Source organism: Bemisia tabaci, chromosome 1 (genome assembly GCF_918797505.1).
Source record: "Bemisia tabaci chromosome 1, PGI_BMITA_v3".
Taxonomy (NCBI): domain Eukaryota; kingdom Metazoa; phylum Arthropoda; class Insecta; order Hemiptera; family Aleyrodidae; genus Bemisia; species Bemisia tabaci.
The window spans coordinates 30,326,062-30,349,740 of record NC_092793.1 but is presented as its reverse complement, the minus strand read 5'-3'; the positions used below and the strand labels follow the sequence as shown (position 1 = coordinate 30,349,740).

At 41.4% G+C, this 23,679-nt stretch overlaps 1 protein-coding gene across 2 annotated transcripts in view; it reads right to left on the bottom strand.

The window, feature by feature from the left end:
• The window catches only part of Pde9 (phosphodiesterase 9), a 238,454-nt gene extending 215,105 nt beyond the window's left edge, over positions 1-23,349 (bottom strand). For both annotated transcript variants that reach the window (XM_072299564.1, XM_019057583.2), the window contains exon 1: positions 22,399-23,349. The gene's annotated coding sequence lies outside the window, so the exon portion shown is untranslated. The remainder of the gene's footprint in view (positions 1-22,398) is intronic.
• Between the last annotated feature and the right edge of the window lie 330 nt (positions 23,350-23,679).

The window sequence follows — 23,679 nt, the reverse complement described above, 5'->3', positions numbered from 1 at the left end:
AAAGAGTACGTTTGCGCGGATTCCTTGGAAAATTAAATTTAAAGGAATCTGCTTTGTACTATGCAGAAGATCCACTGAAATTGTACCAAAATCCGCACGTTTCAATGTAAAAGATTACATTTTTCAATTGAAGTTGGCAACAGCTGATGTGATTTGGTTCCTTCCTAATTAACGCGCGGTCCATACGACCAGATATCTTTACTTTCTTCGACAAAATCGACTGTGGGAAATTCTTCGTCGAGGGCACCTTTCAATGAAGTATAGATGGGTATTTTAAATCGAACGTAATTGTGACGGACGTTCCTTTCAGAAACAGACATTTGGTACATTTGGACCACGTTAAGCAGAAAGGGACCAAGCCACGACAGCTATTGCCAAATTTAATGGGGCAATTTAATTTTTTACACGATAGCGATTATTCTGATTTTGTTTGCAAATTTCGATGAATTTTCTGCATAATGTCTGGCGAATTCCTTAAAATTTTCAAATGAATTTTCACGGAACGTTTTCTTGTAAAAAATTACATTGCCTCTGTTACATTTGGATTACATTCTGCAATAAGGAACCACTATGTCGGGCCCTTCCATAAAATCACATATCTTTAAAGGGAAACCAATAGCATGTATGTTGTTTCTAAAATGGGCCAGAAATAGTGGTTCTTTATTGCATAATGTAATACATTTGGCAAAAGCTAATGTTGGTTGGTTCCTTTCTGCTTGACGCGTTCTCTGTTAACAATTAAAGTAAGCGTGTATAGTGAGCACGCCATGACGCGGCAACAGCGCTGGAGGTGCGTGGAATCACTCCCTTTTTATGTTCATTTTATTTTGATAAAGATTAATGGGGACGCGTCAACGACTGAGCGGTGACGAGCTGAATTTTTAATCAACATCGACCTGATAATAAATGCCAATGAGCCCGGATCCGGAGTCTGAGTCAACTTTCCGTCGAGTTTTTCGTCAACTTTTCAATCGGGGCTCGGCGACCGCTCGGGGCTCCGGCCGAGGGTGGAACACTGGAACAGGTACGAAAATGAAAAACGAAAAACGCAGCTAAGTATCGATCCGAGGCTAATGATAATGGCGCCAGGACACCATTAGCAGGCTAGCTCACTTGAGAGAAAATAATTGGCTGGGCCCAATTATTCCGCCTTTCCATAACGCTCCGCCGCCGGCCGCTCTCCATAACTCCGTCCGACCAAGAACCATCGATTCGGTCACCCGACTCGCCACATACGTCATTGTCCTCTACGCAGATTTCCAGGCGCTTTTACCCCTCAAAAAAGACTTTCCAAAGGTATACCATGGGAGAGGATCCTATAAGTGCTCGCCGCCGGACGCTTTAAACATATCTCTGTGCCTTGAAAAATAATACTTTGTGGATTTTAAGTTCGCATTATTTATAGCTAGCTCGTCGAGAGTGCCTTTTCTTTTCAATCCCCTACCGCCCAAATGACAGGGATTCGAATACTAACGTGCTAAAAAAACGCCGTAAGAACCAGAGTTCGAAACTCACCTTTGAGTTTCAGGAGCCATGTGGCGCATCAAGCTCGATTTTTAGGGGCCATTCAAGATTTTTTAGGGGGCCAAATTGACTTTTTGCCTATATATCGAGGCCCATTTAGTGAATAGTTAGTTGCGAGATGCTTTAGTTACAGAACTAGTAGCTGTGACTTGGGGAAAGGTCGAAAATCACCAAACAGAAAAAATTGAATTTTTTTTCCGAGGAGCGGGGGAAGGCAATTTTTAGGGGCCACATTGGTGCAAAGCCTTCATTTTTTATTTCGAGTGGTATACTTGGTAGTGTGCGTAACAACACCCCCCACCATCCACATTTACCATGACCAAATGTTGCATTCTCGCTACCGCACTCCGTGGAAAAAGTGTATACTATGTGGCTAACATCAAGTGTAAAATTCGTCCTCTATGGATCGGTAGAGCTTTTAAGCCAGATTGACTGATGATTTTTTTTTTATTTTTGGTATTTTCGAAAAGCACACGTAAAAGGTTTAACCACGTCTGCGAGCTTTGATGATCAGCAACTTCCCGGGGTGCCCGGTCACGTTAATGAAAGCTCTAAAAGCATGGACATGATAAAGGCGAGCTGAATTCGATAAAACCACCCACTTGAACGGGCGACGGGCACAGGTTCGTGCGGAGGGGCTCCCGCTCCCTGGAAAGGTTGGCTTTTTCTCATGCACGTTGTCGGAGCGGGTGTGCGTAGTTTACATTAACCTGTTATTTTGTCCACGATCCTCTCCAACGGCAGGAAACAAAGCGAGCGTAGTTTAGAGCAAAATTCGACAACGCTAGTTTAAGGATGTGAGTGCCCAGGAAACTTTGTTTTGATCCTTTTGTTTAAAACAATCAGCGCGCCAAAACGAGTAGCTGCGCTCCGGAGTTCGTTCGCAAACTTTACCCCCGGTTCCAGGAATCGGCTAATCTCATAATGGGCCGAGAACCCCCCCCCCCCCCTTTTTGCAACTTATTCAAATAACGAGCTTTTTTCACTCCCGCTCGTAAAGGTGATCTAAACGCTCACGTTCAGATTAATCTAACCTGAATATCGTCAGCGTTAACTTCAACGCATCATCTCGGCTCCCTGGAGCTGAGAACATTGTTGCCGTCCGGATCTTGTCCTTACCATAACACCTTTTTTTCATCCAATTTTATCCTATTAAAAATTTTCGAGTATAGGTTACATCGTCGGCAGAGAACCGGAAGAATTGAGCCCCCTAAATGTAGAATGAGAGAATTAATCATACTCTTAGATGAGTGGAATAATCGCATGCAGCATATCCACCGTATAAATTGTTTTATACCAACTTTCATGAAGGAAAATTGAGAGGAAGAAAAATGAGATCGGGCTGAGGAGTAACAAGAGGGATTAGGGTTTCCATGAATTTTTAATTTTCAACTCTCTTTAGGATTTCTTTACTTATTTCCCTTACTTCAAAATTTTCGAATTCTTGAATTTTCCTGACTTTTAGACAAAACCTTCACTTTTTTTAAATAATATGATGATAATGGAAAAGAAAATACTCTGACTTTATCAGGTTTTGAGCCACCTACTTAATAGCATATTTCTCAGGAATACTGTTACATAAGCATATTTTTAGAGATACAGTCGGGATCAAGGATATAGTAAGCGCTGAAAGCAGCTGGGCATTATTTCCTTTTTTTCTCTTTCTTTTTTTCCTTCATATTTCTCCAGCTTAAGTTGAAAATTATTCATGATGGAGCAGAAAAACTTCCTCAACGCTAGCCAGCACACTGGCAACAACGAGCAGACTTCACATTGCCGTATTGTGATAAATAAATTATGAATTTACGTAAGATCAGTTACGGCACGCATGCGAATTTCATGCACTGAGCGGCAACTTCGGTCGCGGTACTTAGCGTCGTCGCGTCGGTGACTTGAATCTCGTCCAGCAATGATTACTGATTCCTGCGTAATTACACGTCCAAGCAGTCACAATCAACTTATTTTTTCTTATAACTGAGGAAAAATAACGCCTTTAAAGGTGACCAAAGTTCTACTGCCGAGGTGCAAATCATGCCTGAAATGAGGGATTTCACGATTTTCTGTACTTTACTTACTCGTTTTTTCATGTATACTAATTTATTTCTTGGTTCTTAAAACTTGAAGTCAGTTAAAAACTTAAGCAACGAGACGAGGCATCCGAGCAAGTGTTGAACGCGCTTGAAAATTTTAACCAATCTGATTAAAGTTAAAAATTTGGAGCCGATCCAAAAATAAAATACTTTCAATTAAACACCTCAGCTTTATGATGATTGATTAGATGACCAAACCTAACTTTTGAAGTTGTATTATTCTTTCCTTATGACACGTTTTCGTTGAAATTTTACATTTTACATTGGAATGTCTTCCAATCTTGAACTTTTTTCCTATCAAAATAATGTAAATACTTTTAGTAGTTAAAATATTTTAAGATACATGTAATTTTTAGAGTAATTTCATTCTTCAACTTTAATTTTCAACTGCTCCACGGTGAAACCAATCGAGATTACACGCTTAATAGAAACAAGCTTTAAGTTTAGAAGAGTTGGTTTTATTAGAGCTGGGATTGAAGGATTTTTACCTAGCGGAAGAGCGGTGATATTTGCGATTACCTTACCTATGTTCATTTTATTTGAATTGAGTGAACGCCATCAACTGAAAATCTATTGATTGCATCACTATACATCATATTTTATACAGAAGAAAAGCACAGATGTTTATGAAAGTTTTTATTTCTTTTTCTTCAAAAAAGAATCGGCAGCAATATGGGACTGCGCAGTGTAAATGCATTGACTCTAAAACGTGGAAATAGAACACTCAAAATGCCTTTCATCGGCTCACTCTGTTGCGGAATCTATAGGGATTGTTTTATGAACTTAAAAATCCAGATCATTATAGCATGAAATGCGTTTCCGAGCTTCAAAGAGTTAAAAGTAGATTTTGTATTAGATTTTTTTCCAGAAAAGAGGCGAAAAGTTGCGGTTGAAAAATATTATTTCTCGTCAACATAAAGCTTATGACACCATATAATACAACGACCATGGTTTCGATCACCTTGAATCCAATGCATTATGACCGCCGCACGATTCAAATCACAAACAATTTTTTTTTTTTTTTAATGAAAAAAATCACTTCAAACAGCATAATAATACTGCAAGCACGGTCGATATACGTAACTTCTCGTTACAATTGCAATCTGAAAGTAAATGCAGGAGCGCGGGTGAAAGGGTGCACGGAGGCGGTCCATTATTTTTCCCCCAGTTTCTGCCATTTTTTATGCCTGCGACTTGAGATAAAACGAGGGCCGAGAGTTCGGTATAATCCCAAAGATGCGAAGAATTTGCCGAGATACCCGAAGAATTAGCGCTGACAGTGAGCCGTCAATGAGAGTCCATGAATCAAACGATTTAGACGAAGATTTGTGTTCATGCTAGTTATTGCGAGTTGGCAACACCGCTTTTCCTCCATATAAATGCGTGTAAAATAATCGATTCTAGGTAAAACAGCCTGCCCCGAGGAACATCGATAGTTTTACATGCATTTAAATGTAAGAAGTTGCCACTGTTGGTATGCGAGGAGGAAAACGGCTCGAAAATATAGCTGTGATCATCGCGGACACTAATCTTTCCAAAAACTCCATTCAGATCCGGCGTGACAGTTATTCTGATTTAAAACGATACTTTCAATCAGATTACTCTTGTAAGTTCGAGTTTGATGTCGGAGCCGACGTGAAACTTTTTCAAGCCCAGGAGTCGAAGCTGGAGTCATGTTCAAATTGCAAGGAGGAAACTCCAGACACACACAACGCGGTGCAAAGACCGACCGAATAGGATTTCTAGAGAGTACCACGATGTCAAATAGACGGTCATCCTAATCAAGACATCTTACATTGAATTGAAGCTGATAGACTTTCTACAAATTTTTCTGGGGCTACGAATAAGTTTCCAACATTGTAAAGCAGAAAGTTGCTTCATTAGATGAAACATGGAGGGGAATTAGACGCAACATTAATGTAGTTTTGTTGATTGCGGTTGAATAAGCCCTCCAAATTTGTTGGCATGAATCTCGTTAAATTATTAGACGTTTGATCATCATCCTGGTAAAAATTGGCGATATGAGCTGCGTTTCAAAATACCATAGGAGTTCTTATAGCCGACTAAAGAAGGCTATTGAAAATCATATAGCTGGCTGTAGAAAGCGGAGCAAATCATATAGCCGGGCTGTACGAAGCTATAAAAAAGTATCCAGTCGGGCTATAGTTCCTATCGCAGGGCTTTACACTTTATCGCCATTGGCTATAAAAGGCTATAAGAAATTGTGTAGAAATTCGTGTGCTTTTGAAATCATTAAGTTTGATACGGAACTACTTTAATATTTACAAAACACACATTATATTTTCCTTTAAAACATATTTTTTTTCATCAATTAAAATGAGAATAGTCCATACAGAGTGTGTAATCATTTCGAAATCATGAGTTGAAAAACGCTGACTCTGCGAGATTAAATTTTAGAGCCCAACACAAAGCGGAGCGGCGACGCACTGGCGCCTACAAACCTAACAGGGGTACTTCACGCATTGCGCAATGCGTGAAGTATCCCTATTAGGTTTGTAGGCGCCAATGCGCGTTTCGCACTCTCTGCCAGCCCTCCGCGCGCCGCAGCGTGCCACGGCGTCTGAAGCAACTATTTCACACCAGAGGTATTGCACAGTATCATAAGAAATTGAAGGCGCTCCAACATATTAAGAATGACAGGCATCCTTCAAAAGTACGGAGCTTTCCTCGCAAAATAAATCAAGATACGGCACAAAAAGAGAGCGGTAGTCCAAAAACTAACTAAGTCCTGATATCCGTATTCAGTAAAGTTCAGTATAAACTTTATCTTCTGGCTGTTGCTTAATCGCCATCGGCTACAAAAGACTATAAGAAATTGTACAGCCGGCTACAGAAGCTATTGGAAATCTTACAGCCGGCTTTAGGTCTATGGTATTTTGGAACACAGATTCTACTGCCAATTTTTACCAGGGCTGCAGTGCGCTAGAGGCAAAGCTCATATCACGAAGATAATGTTTAAAAAACAACATTTGTAAGGCAAAAAGAATAATAGTGTGAACTAGAAGGTGGGTCGTCTGGTAAATCCATCAGATTAATGATCAGATAATAATCAGATCATCTTAATTAAATAAGACGCCTGATTAACCCTGACTCGAAACTATTACTGGTTACTTAACTTCCTGAGGAGCATTTATGGCGTGCAGTGTGCAGTCAAACCCTGACTCGAATCTATTACTGGTTACTTAACTTCCTGAGGAGAATTTATGGCGTGCAGTGTGCAGTCAAACAGTATAACACCTACAGCCATTATTTTTTATCCATTTAGGATACGCCATGATTTTCGTCCTACACATCGTCACCTTCCAGGCAAAGTATCACAAGCGCCATGCGACGTTTAAAAATTTCCGCCGCCATTTTATTTCTTTACTGAGAAATGTTTGGTTGAATCTGTTTGGAAATTTCACTAAATTTTATCGGCAGCACAAAGAAAATTCAGTGAAATTTTCGGACAGCTTCGTTGAACAATTTCTCTGTAAAAAAATAAAATGGCGGCGGAAATTTTTAAACGTCGCATGGCGCTTGTGATACTTTGCCTGGAAGGTGACGAAATGTGTCTCAGCGATTTTGGGATGCTGCACGAGCCCTGGACGTATCAAAATAAGTTCAGGGCTTAGCTTCTATACATCTCATCAGCGAAGCCGCGGGGAGGTTTCGGAACTGTTATGGTCGAGTCCCTTTTGACTGAACATGAATCCCCTTTTTTCTGGGTATCCACATCATTTTAGTGACCCAACATTTTATCAAGGGGAGGGAGGTTCTGTCCCTCAACTTCAGGGAGCAATACTTTGGACAAATTTGGGCCGATTTAAGACCTTTTGTTATTAATTTAGAGAAAAATGTCTAGTATATTCCCGATCAAAAAATTTCATTCGAGATGACACCCCTATTTTCGAAGCCAAGACTCCCTATTTAGGCATTCATAGGAACCAGGTGAACCTGTAGAACCAGTGAAACCTGTGGTTTTTGATCACCGGTGCACAGTGGATCGAATCAATAGGAGAGTCAAACACAATATGGAAACTTTAAACGCTTGTAACTCAGTTTATACAAACTTTAGGGCTCCGAAATTGGTTTCATTGGTTTCTCCGTAAAATTTTCTTTTACAGCCACACCTTAAATATTAAAGAGTGACAAAATCAACATCAACATTTGCAGTTTTAGTCAAAAATTTCATGTCCGACCCCTCTGATTGGCTCGATTCACTGTGCGGCGCAGCGCAATATGCTGATTGCGCGCATTTCAATGCGAGGAAAAAAACCAGAGCGCCTTCAGTTTTTTTCCATGCAACACGCCCATCTATGGAGCACGAATAGTTGCATTCAGGCGCTGTGATGAACTTTGCCGTATCCATCGGCTGCAAAACTAAAGGACACGTAGAGCAATGCGCTGGTGACGATGAAATTACCGAACCACGTATCTCCATTTTGAACGCTCCAAATCTCCAGTCACATTTCACTATCAAACGAAGGCATGATTATCGTTTTTGCTCAGGATATTGTTTACTTTTCCTCGTTTTTTGACGATATTCTCTGTAAATTTTGTGTAAAAAAGTTAAGCAATATTTACATGAAAAAATGAAAAACGAGTTTTTTTCCAACCGCAAAATTTATCGTGTTAGAGGTCCGTAATTTGGTATTTTCGCCACCGCTGGGGTGGCTTCAGGATGATGAAATGTGGTCTCCTTGGGGTCACTTCCCTAATCCCTCCCACGGTTTTCGACTTCAACCGACCCAAAATAATCAAGAAAAAAAACCTGGTGCGGGTGGTCTGCGACATCCTGTTTATTATCATCCATTCAAGTGGCATCAAAAGAAAATGGGCCTGTTGCATGCAAGAGATACAGCCGCGCGAATAGACTTTTTAGAGGTTAAATGACACGAAAATTACGATGGTCTCATTAAAAAAGTCTGAAATACACTCTTTACTGCGCAATTTGCGTTGTTAGGAACGCGCTTTTTCAAATTTCCCGCGTCTGGGGGCAGTTTTCTAATTACCGGAAACGAGCAAACGGCGGGCTCGGTGATTTCCGGAAGATGCCGAGTCGTTGTTGTTGTTGTTATTTTTTCCTTCAGTTTGTTTACAAACCCAACGTGATCTCTTATAGTGGCCCATGTACGCTTTATGTGGTAACGAAATCGATCAACTTTTAAATATCCAACGCAATCCTTCTACATTTCATTTCACGATATCACGAGCTCCGATTTTTAGGTTATGTTGTCAGTTTTAGTTGACCGGAAATAGCCGCGAGTTGCCGTTAGAAAACTGCCCCCAGACGCGGGAAATTTGAAAAAGCGCGTTCATAACAACGCAAAGTGCACAGTAAGGAGTGTATTTCAGACTTTTTTAATGTGACCATCGTAATTTTCGTGCCATGTAACCCCTGAAAAGTCTATTCGCACAGCTGTATCTCTTGCATGCAATAGGCCCATTGAGGGGCAAAACAATTATTGAGAGACTGGCAAAAATAAATTTTTGATTTGAGAAGAAGATAAGCATACATGAAGAGAGGGATGAAAAAATCGAGAAAAGATTCTGACGTCACTTATGGATGGCGAATACCACCCTCATCAAATCTCGGCGGATCTAAACCAAATGAGACCAATCTTATATTATGTCTTGGAGAGTTAAGTAGGTCATCGTGACGCATCATCGCGGTGTCGGCGTCACGTCGCGTCGGCGGACTGTCACGCGCGAATCAAGATACGAGCTTGCCGATTCTCTGTGAAAAAAAAACGCGTGGCGCTTGAAAATAAAACGCGATGACAGGTCTCTGGCGCGGCGAAGCGCAGCGATCGTTGACTTAAAGGCCCGGCTCTATCACATCTTGTCAGTGGCGTGGCGTGAATTGCGATGCATCGATTGCTATGCCATTAAACCTATGGTGAAGAATCGATTATTAAGGTGTTTGCTGCAAACACCCTGTTTATCGATCCCTTTCCATAGGTTTAAATGGCAAAATAATCGATATATCGCAAAGCCCGCCACGCCACTGCTCTTGTTCCGGCTTTATTCTCAGGTTAAAAGTTGTCACAATATTATGTTGAAGAAAAAACAACATAGTGACAACGTTTTGGCAATGTCGTCTTCGCAGCCACATTCTGCCGTGCTAAGAAAAAACGCCGTATGAACATTCTGAAGTTTCCAAATTTCCAATAAGTTAAACATATATTTTCAGCAAAAATATGTTCATATTCTCCCTTAAAATTTTCAGACATTTTAGACTTATTTACGAACAAAATTGTGTGACATATACGAAGAAAATTTTCAAAATACTCCTAGTAAATCCGGTTTTTATTAAATGAAATCCGGCGAAGGCTCATGCGGCGCTTTTCCTTAACATGGTAGTATTGCTGGGCGGCTCGGTAGTTGCTACCTTTTAACACCAGAGAAAAGCTTGTTTTGGAAAATAGGAAGTAGCAAAATACTCAGGAAATGAATAAATAAAATTGAAGAAGTGAGCCCAAGAGATGCTCAACGCGGCATCTGAGAATTATTTTAGGGGAAAGATCGGCTAAAACATCAAGTGGAGAACGTGTCCGAGAGACCATAGGGACACGATATTAAGGACACGCAGCTGATATAATACCAGTACCCCAGAGCAAAAAGGTACTTGATTAGTCAAGTACCTTAAAAATGTTAGCATTTTTAGAAAAATCGAGTTTGAAATGTCTATTAACGGTTCCGCGTGGGTGGAGAATTGGGTGCTCTATCTTACTTCGATTACGAGATACGGAGTTTTAAAAATTGAAATTTACATTGGAATCAATGGGGCCGACGCGCAGTTTTGCCCTGATAACTCGAAAAGACTAAAATTGAGGTAGGTACTTTTTGGCTCTGGGGTATTGATATAGGCATATGCGTCAGAGAAGGACTGGTACCAGGTGACCGAAAACGATTTTTAAGGGGTTCTTCTAGATAGACGTCGCTTCATAGAAGGCGTCCAGCTAAAAGTTGGATAGATGCACGGAAAAAAAGTAGGTATCACAATCCCAAATGTACATTTTGGCGCCAGATATTAGCGTAGTTGCACCAGCCAGAGGTATAGTTGATCCGACCACACTTCCGGCTGACTCGGCCATACCTCTGGGTGAAGCAACTACTCGAATATCTGGCGCCAAAATCAGCTAGAACTGTAGTTGGGAATGAGATTCTCTTTTTTGAATGCCCACCCTCACTTATAAGTTTTTTAATCATGCCACACAATTGAGCACTTCAAGGCTCGTCAGCTGTAATTAGTCAAACGAAGGGAAATCCTATCATGATTATTTCAACGTTCGAGCGGTGACAACTATTAAAAGTAAAAAGCGAAAATTCAGTGCATTGTGATAACACGTTGAGACCGCGATGGCATTCCATTAACAAATCAGTGTCTTGAATAAAACGGTCGTTACTAACAAACTTGGAAACAAATAGGTACCTCAGACTCGATACTTGTGCATGGTTCGTTAGTAGATACGTTTATTTAAAGGTGCTTTTAACAGCTGGGTCATTAACACCTTAGAGGAGAGATCAATAGTGCAGTGCAGAATTTAAAAAATTTAAAATGTAGGGGCCACAAAAGGGTAGTACGCAAAATTAAAAGGTATAGGACAAGGAAAACATACATTAAATTTGGAGGAGTGGGCTTCAAATGTATGAAAAAATTCGATGGTGATACACATCTGATGGTAGACGCAAGATACGTGCCTTTAAATATTATGCATAAGGATGGTGAAACTACAAAACCACGTACCTCGGTTTGCAAAGCAGCAGAATTCCTGTCATACTTTATTTTTTAAATGAAAAACTATTCAGCATCACCTCTTAAAAATTCACGTGATTTTTCTCATCTGCGCGGGGAAAATTATGCGTGAAGTTCAAGGCATGACGTTCATTTGTTCTATTTAAAAACATAAAATGAAAGCGGAGTTTTTTAAACACCGGAAACGAGATACGTGGTTTGGGAGTTTTACTGTCGATAAGTTACATGAGAAGCAAAGGCGTCGCGCCGCACAATGGATCGAGTCAATAGGAGAGGTCGGACAAAATTTGGAAACTTTGAACGCTATAAATCCGTTGATACAAAACTTCGAGGTTCTAAAAGTGCTTTCGTTGGTTTCCTTGTAAAATTTTCTTTAAAAAGCACCCTTTGAAATTTAAAGTGTGACGAAATAAACATCAAAATTTGCAGCGTTAGTCAAAAAATTCATGTGCGACCTCTCTAATTGACTCAATCCACTGTGCGCTTCCGGGCAGTTTTCACACCATATGTTAAGTTCTCTGTAAGATGAGTTCTTCGCGGAGTGAAACTTCCGACTGAAATCGCCCTAATAAGCTTTTAGGGAAATTCACTAAAATTTTATCAGATTTTTACACATACATATTCCTGATGGACTGCAATGCAACTTTTTTAACCTCAAAAACGTGATAACGATGCACTCGCGGGCGGTTGCAACAGCATTATTCGAATAAAAAGGAGCAGAATGAAAGTAGTGAACAAAATAGAATAGAGGAGAAAAGCAAATCACCAACAACTGACAAATCAGAGTATAAACTAATTACGCGACTTATGAAGTCAAAAACCGATAAGCTCCGACTGTCGACTACCTCACTTAGTGTTGCCATATTTGTCGAAAAAAATGCCTCGTTTTAGCACTGCCTCGGTAAAATATTTAGGAGGCAATCGCAGCAATAAATGGCAACGCGGTAACCAGCCATTCAAAGCGCTGCGAAGGAGAAGTGAAGCGGGGATGCGAGAATCCCAATCAATGAAACAATCAATCATTATGAATGATTTCCAAAAACTGCATGAATATCTAATATAGAGCAGAGCGTAGTGGAGACCCCTGTTACTATACACTATAATCTCGGCCGAAGATAACGAGAGCGTATGATTATTCATTATGTTAATGTTGATTCCTGATTCACATTCACATTCACACGGCCGAGCCATGTCCGCACACAGCGCCAGTTCACATCATTGTTGAAGTGTTTTATTTTCACTCACTTTTCACTCTTATCAAAGGCAACTGCAGCAATCGGACGGTCGCGACGCAATTCGCCCGTGATTTTGCCTCATCTGTTGCTTCTCTCCTCGCGTTTAAACAACGTTCCCGAGTAAAAGTTTGTAACCGAAATGTTGCATTTGGCGCGTATTGCAATATTAATAACCCAACACGGCTTAACACTTCACTCACATTGTTTGTCACTTGTTCCGATCAGTTCGCCTTCAATAACTTGATAGGCAATGTGATCGGCTTGAGAGCGGAGATAGTTACTCGCGGCATTTTGGGCACGTTCGCTTGATTTATTCATAGCTTGTAGCAGCTTAACACTTCACTCACATTGTTTCTCGTTCGTTCGGATCAGTTCGCCTTCAATATCTCGATAGGCAATGTGAGCGGCTTAGGAGCAGTAATAGTTGCTCGCAGCATTTCGGACAAGTTCACTCGGTTTATTCATAGCTGTAGCGGTCAAATATTGTTATTTCTTGTTATTATCTATCGATTACTCGCTCCATTAAAATTATCCTCCTTTACCTCCTAACCAAGCAGCACAGATTGCAATACATTGCAATTACTTTCGAAACCGTGGGATCTGGGATTTGATGCGGTTTGCCGAAAGCTGACCAAGTGGTGAATTGGAGATTGTAGGTTTTGACAACAGGCACCTCAATATGAGAAAGAATCCGACCAACTTTTCAGAATGGATAATACATAGCTTAAGCAACATTGGTTTCAAACAAACGGTTGATGTTAGTTGTTAAAACCGATGTCGCTTTGTGCAATATTCGCACAACTCCTGGGTGGCTCTTCTTACACATTTGGACGTATTTATGCTAAAGGGAACTATGTTGCATGCATACCCTATGCACAAGCACATAGTTCCTTGTAGCATAAAGACGTCCAATTTTCGGATAAGATTTCTCTATTTTACTTTAAAAAAAGTGCCTAGAGGGATAAGATTTGGCTTTTGAGCGTCGTTAAGTGTTTGCTATATTTCTCCAATTTAGTTTGGAACCGTTCAGAAGCGGAATCAGTCTCAAGGGAAAGGCTACGGTAAGCGTGTCATGTTGTTTCCAGTTACAGTCTATCTAGACACAATAAGGCACAGATAGGCATTTTAATCACCTAAATTTATCACGGATCTAACTCTGCTGACAAGGTCAAGAATTATGTCAATATTATCAAAACTTCCCCCTTCCTTGCCCTCCCTCGCGTAGCTGCGTAGCGAAGTTGCCCACCCTCCGCCCGTATTTACACTTTTCGTACCGAACTATATACATGCACAATGGCAACGGTTCAATTCCAGGAATTATTATCACAAATATCCGGTTTTCATGGAAAGAGGCTACCGAATCTTCCGTGAGATATAATGAGCTTGAGCTCCATGTATTGAACATTTTTATGCTGAAAACGGAAATAATCTCGTCCGTTTCATTAGCCTCCTCCTCCCTTTTTTGCACTAAAATTGTATCAAATCGAACTAGCTATACATGTGAGGAATTGTATTGCAAATCACTAGTATTGGGAAGAAAACCAAATAGGGGAGCTAGAGAAGCGACGCCGCCCTATTGGCGGATCCGGCAAATTGCATTGTTTTTTAGGTGAAATTTCGATGAGAAAACATACATTAAGATGCTTGAATTTGCACCTCGTCATTGTATTTGGAATGTTTCGATGATTTTCGGAATTTTTTCGACGTACTAGGAAATTTCCTCGACCCCAAAATTGGGGTAGGGGCTAAAAAAATAGAAAATGTACGTATATGCACGCATCGCCGTATAACCCGGCGGGACGGATCGTATGCTATTCGTACAGAATTGTTTCGTCGAGTTTTGAGTGTTTCAACACGCAGAGAGGCTTGAGAAACGATGTACAGTGGCGTGGCGTGCTTTGCTACAAATCGATTGATTTGCCATTTGAACCTGTGGAATAGGATCGACAAACAAAAGGTGGTATATAAAAGGTATATGAAGGATCGATAAATTACTGAGGTGTTAGTTGCGCACACCTCAATAATTGATTCTTTACCACAGCTTCAAATAGGAAAGCATCGATAATCGATCATTCACGCCTCGCCACTGATAGCTTGGGAGAAATGTTGTTAAAAGGGGAGTGAACGCGTGGTTCGTATAATAAAATAAAAGGCTGAAAACACCTTTACAAGAGTGAATGGAAAATATTGTACAGAATTGGAGCGCACACACGAAGCAATAAATCTAGGAGCAGGAGATATCCATGGAAACGCATACAGGGGGATGACCCGGAACTAATTGCTTAACGAACTTCTCCTACCTTGGGCGGAACCAGGGACTTTTTGTGGGGAGGCTAAAAGGGCACCTTATTGGGGAGAAGGGGACTAGGAGACACCCTACCGAAGGGGATGTATAATATAAAACGGGGAAGTATATGAATTTTATACGAGTATTATATCAATGCATTTAACACACACTGGAAAAAAAAACACATTGGATCTAGAGTCCAGACTCTTGAAAACATTGACAAGAAAAAATACTCTTGATTCAATCGGATTTTTGCTTGAATCAAAACGAAATCCGCTTAAATTAAGAGGCTTGGTTCTTGATTTAATCTAGATTCTGATTGAATCAAGAGTACTTTTTCTTGTCGATGTTTTTAAGAGTCTGGACTCTAGATCCAATGTGTTTTTTTCCCCCAGTGCATATTAAATACTGTACATCCAAATACAAGTAACTTATGGTTACAATAGTTACGTATCGGATACCGGTATTTTGGCTAAGCACTGCGGAGTGTTTCAAGAGCAGGTTTTCTTTTTCTTCCACACGTTTCGTTTTTCATGACGTAAAACTTCAGGAGTGGGCAGATAAGAATGCGCACGTCATCGGAAACATGGCCAAACTAAGTGAAGCATTTTTCTAAAGGGGAAATGTGTGTAATTTGCTCGACTTGCGGAGAGATCACGATTCCTCTTCGGAGGTTATCTGAAAGTTTACTTACTTACCGAGACGGAAATCTGCCGCTTGGTACACGCCGGGAAGCTGTTCTGGAGGCAGGACTGCCGCCTCATGCCATCACGGAATTCACAGTCAGTTGCCCCCCGTTTTGGCGGCGTCAGGGGGGTGGGAGGGGGGGGGGGAGCGTAGTTCGCGCCTCGCGCGTCCGATTGAAGGGACCGGGGAAAATGAAAAAAGCCCAGCGGGGGAATAAAGCGAGGAAAAGGGTCCAGCCTCCAGCCGCCGTTTCAAGGGCCTCCTGCCTCTGTGGGACGAGCTGCAACGGCTTGTTTATTTTCCCTCTCAAACGCGTCGTAAATTTATCGACAAGTTGCCGATTTTTTCCTTCGTTTCATTCCGTGATGTGACTCGAGAACACCGCCCTTTTCCCTCTGTATTTCATTTTGGATACTTACGACAAGAACTTTTGTCCGCCGAAAGTGGTGCGTTCTAGTTATTTTTTTTACTATCATTTGTTTTTTCTTGTCAAATGCTCTCGCGGAGCAAACTTTGCCCAAATGCTGCTTCGCAGTTTTAGGCTTCCACACAACAGCATAAAATACGTATTAAAATTAAGTATACTTTTAGTTAACCTCTTAATTTAGTTTAAAACTAGCTCAAGTTAAAAACAAGTTCACCGAACCTAGCCAGCGCGCGCTTCTGGGCTCATCCCGCTGATGGCGAGCTGATTATTGAAATTGATACCAAGCATTAGAAAAAGAAGGCATAGGGAGTATGCAGAGATTCCATTGGTTGAAATGAGTGGTTTTTACTGAGGGAGAAATTTATGGACTAATAACAGTGACTCTCGTGGGCTGCCGTTAGTTCGTCAATTACGTACCTCCTTTATCCATTGCAACCAACCCGCTTCCACCGATAGGACCAAGATCCTTCCATATCCCTTTCGTCTATAGCTTTGTCTATCAATTTCAACAATTGGCCTGCTGGTCCTTCCGTGGCAGCATGCTTTCCGTGTATCAAATGAAAAAGAGAGATACTTCAGAAAATAACACCTCATAGGAGAAATGAAAAATATTATAACCGGACAGTAATACCTTAATACCTGATGTTACACTTTTTCAGAAGCGACACATACATTAAAGTGCTAGGCGAGTTCAGAAAGCATTTAACATCAAATAAAAGACGGAGAGAAATGAGAGAAAAGACATAAATAATTAGTAGGAGGGAAACCGTTTGGGTTGGTCTCGACGTGGGGGACATTGGTAAGATTGAGATGGGTTTATTCCCGACGGCAACAGATACCCGTGCTTCCCTCGGAACAGGGGAAAAATGACCCTAGCACGGAAAGACGGGGGGCTAATAAAGAACCCCCCCCCCCTTTGAGGGCCCAAGGAAACCCGTGGGGGCCTCCGGGACGGTGAAATTCGGATTCCTTGCGGGGTCAATTTCCTATCCGTCCCCGCGGTTCCCGATTTCGTCCGATCCAAAATAACCGAGAAAACGGCCCGGCACGGCACAGTGGAACGAGTCTTAAGAAGAAGTTGGACATGAAATTTTTGACAAAAAGTGTAAAATTTTACGTTTAACTCGTTAAAATTTTCATTGAAAGGGGTGGTTTTAATTGAAAATTTTACGAGCATACCGGTGAAACTATTTTTAAAACATCAACATTTCATCCTGATAAGGAAATGCGTTTTTGAAGTTTTTAAATCATGTCCGACCTCTCCCACTGACTCAATCCACTGTGCGCAGGTGGTCTGGGGCACCCTCTTCTTGACTATTGCAATAACATGCAACAATGGCACAAACACCCTCCCAGTCGTGTGAAAAAGTTGTCTTTGGCAACTTTCAAATAAAACGATAACTGACCATAAAATGCAATTTGCCATGAATCATTTAAATTGCTGTAACAAATGGTGGGTGATAGCGGCAGCTATTCTACCATTCGCCTAAAACAAGACTAGAGCGGGTTCGGGCTCATAGCTTAAGCGTTCGCTCACAATTAATTAACTTATTGTTATTTTAGCACTAAATGAAAAATACAAACTAAGACATTAGGCGGAAGGTGTTTTCGGTTTTTATCTCATCTACTGATGCATAATATAAAACGTACAGCGGCCAATTTGTACTGAACGATTAATTAATCGCATACATGGGGTGTGGTTTTGCAAACATTACCAAAACCCAGCTAACTGTCCGACATGTATAATACTTACAGGCTGATTGTGAGTCATCAGCATGACGAGTACTCAGTGCCGTTATGAAAAAGTATTACTTAACTTTCGAAAGCAGCCTACTGACTCAGTTAGTTAAATTGTTTGCCTACAACGATTGCGGACTTAAGATATTTTTTCCTGGCTGAAACTATAAAAAAAACTAATCTTATTAGGCAGGCAACGTAAAATACCTTTACCTTTCTTGGGAACGAAACGCGACGCCTCTTGTGCGTCATCGAAACGCATTCAGCACGTCGAAATGAAAATAAACTTAGCAAAACAGAAAGCTGCGAGAGAAAGCGGAATGGATAGAGATGGGTGAAAAAGAGGAAATTATAATGAGGAAGGCCTGCGCAAATGAGTCGCAGAAAAAAGCAACAGCAAAGAGAGACTCGATGAAAATACGGACTGAGGATAAATGGTTCATCGTGAGTTCGATTGTGATAGGATAAGGTAGGTAGGTGTGAGATTGAAATGAGAATTACTATAAGTAGCCGAAAAGAGACCCGTGACCACTCCGCCAGTCTATTCCGGTTCGGTTAAATAAGCTTTATCAGAGTGTGTTTTATCTCGCACTAAGTACAGTTTTAAGTTTAGGTTTTTTTTCCCACTCAGCTTTCGGGTCTTGGTCCATTGTGACCGCATCAATAAAAGCTCGATGCAGCTTAATCAAACGAGCCGATTGTCCGGCCCGGCTCCGATCTAAGGAAAACGCCGTATGAACAATTGATAGTTGCCAAATTTCCCTTTTTAATCATGTAATTTTAAGGAGAGTTACCTACTCGTATTTTTCCTTGAAATTTTCAGGTATTTTAGATCAAATTGCGAACAAAATCGTCAGAAAATTTTGAAGCAAAACATTCCAAAATTGTTCAGTAAATTCGATTTTTATTGAGAAGAATCTGGCAACGCCTGAAGGATCATCCTGCGTTTTTCCTTGGCACGGCAGTAAAGCCTCATTACCAATCCATCACTGAAAAAAAAAAAAAAAAAAACATTGGATCTAGAGTCCAGACTCTTGAAAACATTAACAAGAAAATGGACTCTTGATTCAATCAGATTTTTACTTAAATCAAAAGGAAATCCGCTCAAATTGAGAGGCTTGGTTCTTGATTTAAGCAAAAATCCGATTGAATCATAAGAGTATTTTTTCTTGTCGATGTTTTTAAAAGTCTGGACTCTAGATCCAATGTAGTTTTTTTTTTTTTCCCATTGCAGTAAAGTCTCATTACCAATCCACGTAGAGGACTATAAATCCTGCCCTTCCGGTCAGGGTGTCATGGTGAGAGGGGGAGTTATTTCTGAGAGCGATTTATCAATGGTTATGAATATAATCAGATGTTTGCACAGCTAAGAACGATAATTTGAGGTTAAAAAAACAAACAAAGAAAATTAGTGATGCACGAGTGTCTTAACACTTACCGATGGCGATTGAGCTTCGACTTCAAACAAATTATAGGAATGGGCTCCGAAAAAGAAATCTTGAGAGGGAAACTCGAAATTTTTCAGTGCATCAAAACAAACCGATTTACGGGATTAAAAATACCCAATTCCAATTTACAGTGCTGGAAATTATTCAGTGTTACTAAGGGCAATAATTGCAGTATTTTTTTGGGGAATCAGCCAGTGTTTTCAAGCATGGATTTATTTACCATACAATCGAGAAACTTATTTCTTTGCCGAGACCGAACTTTCCTCAAATGAGTTTCTCGCTAGCGTGGTAAATAAATCCATGCTCACTGCTTAGGAAGCACTGGCTGATTCCTCAAAAAAAATACTACAATTATCATTAATTGACAGCCGGAACAAATTACGGTTATTAAGAGCATTGGGTCAAAATTTGAATTCATAACTGCTGATGATTCAAGTGTTGAAATGAATCGTTTCGGAGGCTGGCAACATCGCAAGCAAATTCATCAGTGTTTCTCTTAGATTCGCATAATTTATTCTTCATTAACTTAGAAATGCGCTCCAATTGTTTTGATATTTGGGTGTTCTTTCAGCACAGTATGATGCATAATTGATCCCTCGAGTTGATTTGTGACATAGTTTTATCTCATTTGATTGATGTTTTACTTGAAAAACTCCTTTGCCGGACCCCATCACAATATCGGAAAAGAACAGGTGGAGATAAAATCTGTAGGTGACGGAGTTGAGCTCAAGACGACTACATACGTTCATTTCTGCAATATTCATTTTCTGTGTCATTTTACTTACTGCAATCACGGAAAAAAGTGTTGCATGTTATGCCCTAGAATTGAGGTACTGCATGTCCCAATTTGTTGGACGATATGGACATTTCCCATCAGTTGTGGTAGCACAGTAACATAATAATATGGGATAGGTATTACCACGATTAATTGGGGTATCACAATTAATTGGAAATGCCCATTGCATCCAACGACTCCCTTACCTTGCTCTTTTTTCCCCTTGATCATTCTGAATGAATAAGAAAAGGATGCACCGCGCATCGCCTTGGTCCGTCGAAACGACGAGATTCGCGAGAAATTTCAAATTTTTCTGGAAGCGTTAGTCCGTCAACTCTGACCGGACAAGTCTAGTTTCTTGTTTCCATTCCTGATGAATCAATCATTTCGACTTGGGAAAAGGCTACAAAAGCCCTTCCTCGCGTAAATGGATAAACGGGTTTTCCACATTTTAAGAACCTTTCCATATTTCCTCTCGCCGAATAAATGGGAGTAGTCGGCCTGCATCATTGATTAAATAAACTCGAGCTCTTAAAGTTTCTGAATAAATGTTGACAGCGTGTTAGGAGATCTAAGGCATCTCTAGAATAGCGTTGTACAATTGAAAGAAACTCCTTCCCCTTTTTCCCAACCCCCACACAACTCCTGTGTCACCCTTATAAACACGGGCATGAACTCCAGGAGGGAACGTTATTCAACGCATACCTACATGATTAAAAAAAGTTTCTGCATAAACCGTTGATACATTTAACAAGAAACCGGTGTAATTTTAATTACTATTTTACAAGCAATTTGCAGTTTCTGTATTTGTTTGTTTTTCTGTTTCTTTTTTGTCAACTTTATAAAATGTGGAGACGTTCCTGCGGCCGCATTACAATACAATACAATACAACCCTACAACAATACATACGATACAACCCTAAACCATACTATCTGTTAGTCGGACAAGAGGGAGAGTAGTGCTAGGCAGTACCTTTGACAAGGCCTTGCCTCGTAACGCCCTAGAGAGACTAAATCCTACTCTATGATATAGAGTCATGAGGATAACGCGTAACGCATAGCGTCCGAGGCGCGCGCCTCAGGGGTTGGATCGCGAAGCGGTCAGGGGGCGTGGCCCGTGGCCCCCCAGTAGGTAATAAAATCTCAAAGTTTTAACTCTACTTTCATTTGGATGAAAATAATTACGTTTTTGGATTGTTGGAAATAAAAATAGAGGTTTAAAAAACCATAAAAAGGTAATATTGACAATTATTTGGGGTATCATTTTCATAACCCTGTGGTGATTACATCTTACATCGAAGAAAATGCTGGGTTGTAAACCATCTCAATTTAGATTGCTGGAAATAAAAAAAGGTTTAAAAATCATTGGAAGGAAATATTGACAGTTTGGGGTTTCATAATGATAACCCTGTGGTGGGTACAACGGTACATCTTTCATCGAGAAAAATGCTACATTGTAAACAATTGCAATTTCATCTAATTTCAAGTAAGAACCACTTAAATGACCAAAATTTAAACGGTTTTCAAAATGCCAGCCAGTTAGAAAATAGAAAATAGTAGACTTACAACCGGTATCCTCAATTTTAAGGATTATTGGTTATAGAGGGGTTCCCATATTTTCACATTTTCAGGGGTTCACATTAAGTATTTTAACCGACGTTAATTTTGGTTATTTGGCAAGCCAGAGGTCTGATTGGACTACTAATTCTGTTGTTATCTACCGACGGTAATTCCTCTGCTGCTTGTTGATTGTAGCAGTTTTCGAGATATCCAGCTTGTTTTTCGTTGAAATTTGACGAAGGAACATGTATAGAGCTGGTTCTGTAATCTTACACTGCCTAATGATTCATTGATTTGCTTAATTTGGAGAGCTCGGTTGACATAGGTGCAGCTATTAAGTGGCACGACGGAGGGGAAGGGGGGCTGTTTCGCCACTCTTAGAATTTGAAAAAGTACCATTTGGCCTTCATCGTCAGAAAATTCGGACTACATATATGATCCTGAATACCAGTGCTGCGCAAAGCAAAATGAGAAGAGTAGAAGGGGGAATTTAATGTAACACAAAATCCAAAGCATTTGTAATGAAGATTTGTGGGAAGGTAGCTACAAATTTTCTCTAAAAGCCAGACAGTTTTTCAAAAAGTTGGAGGAAGCCCCCTTGATTTTCTCCTCGCACGAGAAGGTCTCGTATGTTCTTTAGACCCCCTTCCCCCGTGAGTAAGGTTAGGGTTGAGTGTGATTTTTCTGCGAGGCCACCCCCCCCCCCCCCACAGGAAAATGATCTAGCTACGCCTGTGCCGGTCGAGATGATCGGAAGCGCGGCTAACAAGTACAAAAGTCACGGGTCTGCGCGGCTCGAAGTCCGTTCACCCCGCGCGGCCGTTCTCAGACACGTGAGCAAATTATAAAATCGTCTTGTTACATACCTATTCTGGATTTCCTCAGAGCAAGTCACCCGCCTGTGCGCAACCTCCTTACTCCGACCAATTACGACGTCACACCTTGTATCCACAACTGTGCACTCTCAATAAAACAAAATGACTTTGAGAAACCGACAGGAAAGAGAGAGAGAAGACAACCTCAAAACCGAAAGCTACGTCGAGTCTCGCAACTCGGTTCGTACTTGAACAACAAAGGCTTAGATAAGAGGAATATCTAGGGGCCGCACTTGAATTACTTTCTTCACTTTCGGCCGGAGAGCAATGCAATTCAGCACGAAGCCCGCGCTTCAACCAAGTTATATTCGATCGATTCTCCACTCGGATAGGTCATTCTAACGCATCGCCTTTGTCCGAGACGAACCGGACATCACTCGTCCGAGAGCGAAGACAGGATAAACGCATCAACTTTTAACAGTCGCACTCGCGGCCCAACAACTTGAAACACCACTCCAGAAGCGTGCGATGAGGAAAGTTTCCACACAGTCACTGAACCAATCGAACGTTCAAAATTCGAAACGAGAACGCGACCGTTTGAGTCCTTCGATAAATTCTGTCACAACCCTCCCGATTCCGGAAGACGCGAGAAGAGGAGCGCGGGTGTCAATCAATGGAATGTACAGGTTACTGGTTCATTCGCTTTGAATAACAAATCGCGAAAAAAGGCTCTGTTCAACAGTTTTTTGGGAAGCCAAAAAATCACTCGACAAATGCGCTAACGCGAGGGGTTGGTCACTATCGGCGACAAGGGGTTTGCGAGAGGGTCCGAAGACGGGAGAAAATCACTCAACGAGTCTCGAGCTGACGTCGTTGCTGACGAGGGTGACGCTCCGGGGGTAGCGGGCGTGACAGGAGCGGCAGGACGTCGGGCCGGTCGTGGGTTGGCGAGCGCGGAAACAACACTGAGCGGCTCATGTCGGCAACTTCTGGCTGTTGCGCTTTGCGCCGCACCGCGCGCCGCTCCAGGGTTGGTGGGGAGCCACTATCCCAGGGCCCCCGGGCCGGGAAGGGGGGGAGGGGGATCGAGGGAGCGCATGTTTAGAGTCTAGACGCCACTGCTCTGGGCCGCGTGCCCCCACTCTGGTGCGCTTTCGTCACGACCCGTTGCCGTCGGGTCGGATCGGGTCGGATCGGCGGAGATCCACCGCGGCGAGAGAATTGACCCAAGTCGACGTTATTGGCCGACCGGTCCGACGCGATGGCCGAGGACAATGGACGAGTCTCGTGGAAAATTATAGGAGATGGTCAGGTGACCGATGACCCCGGCTC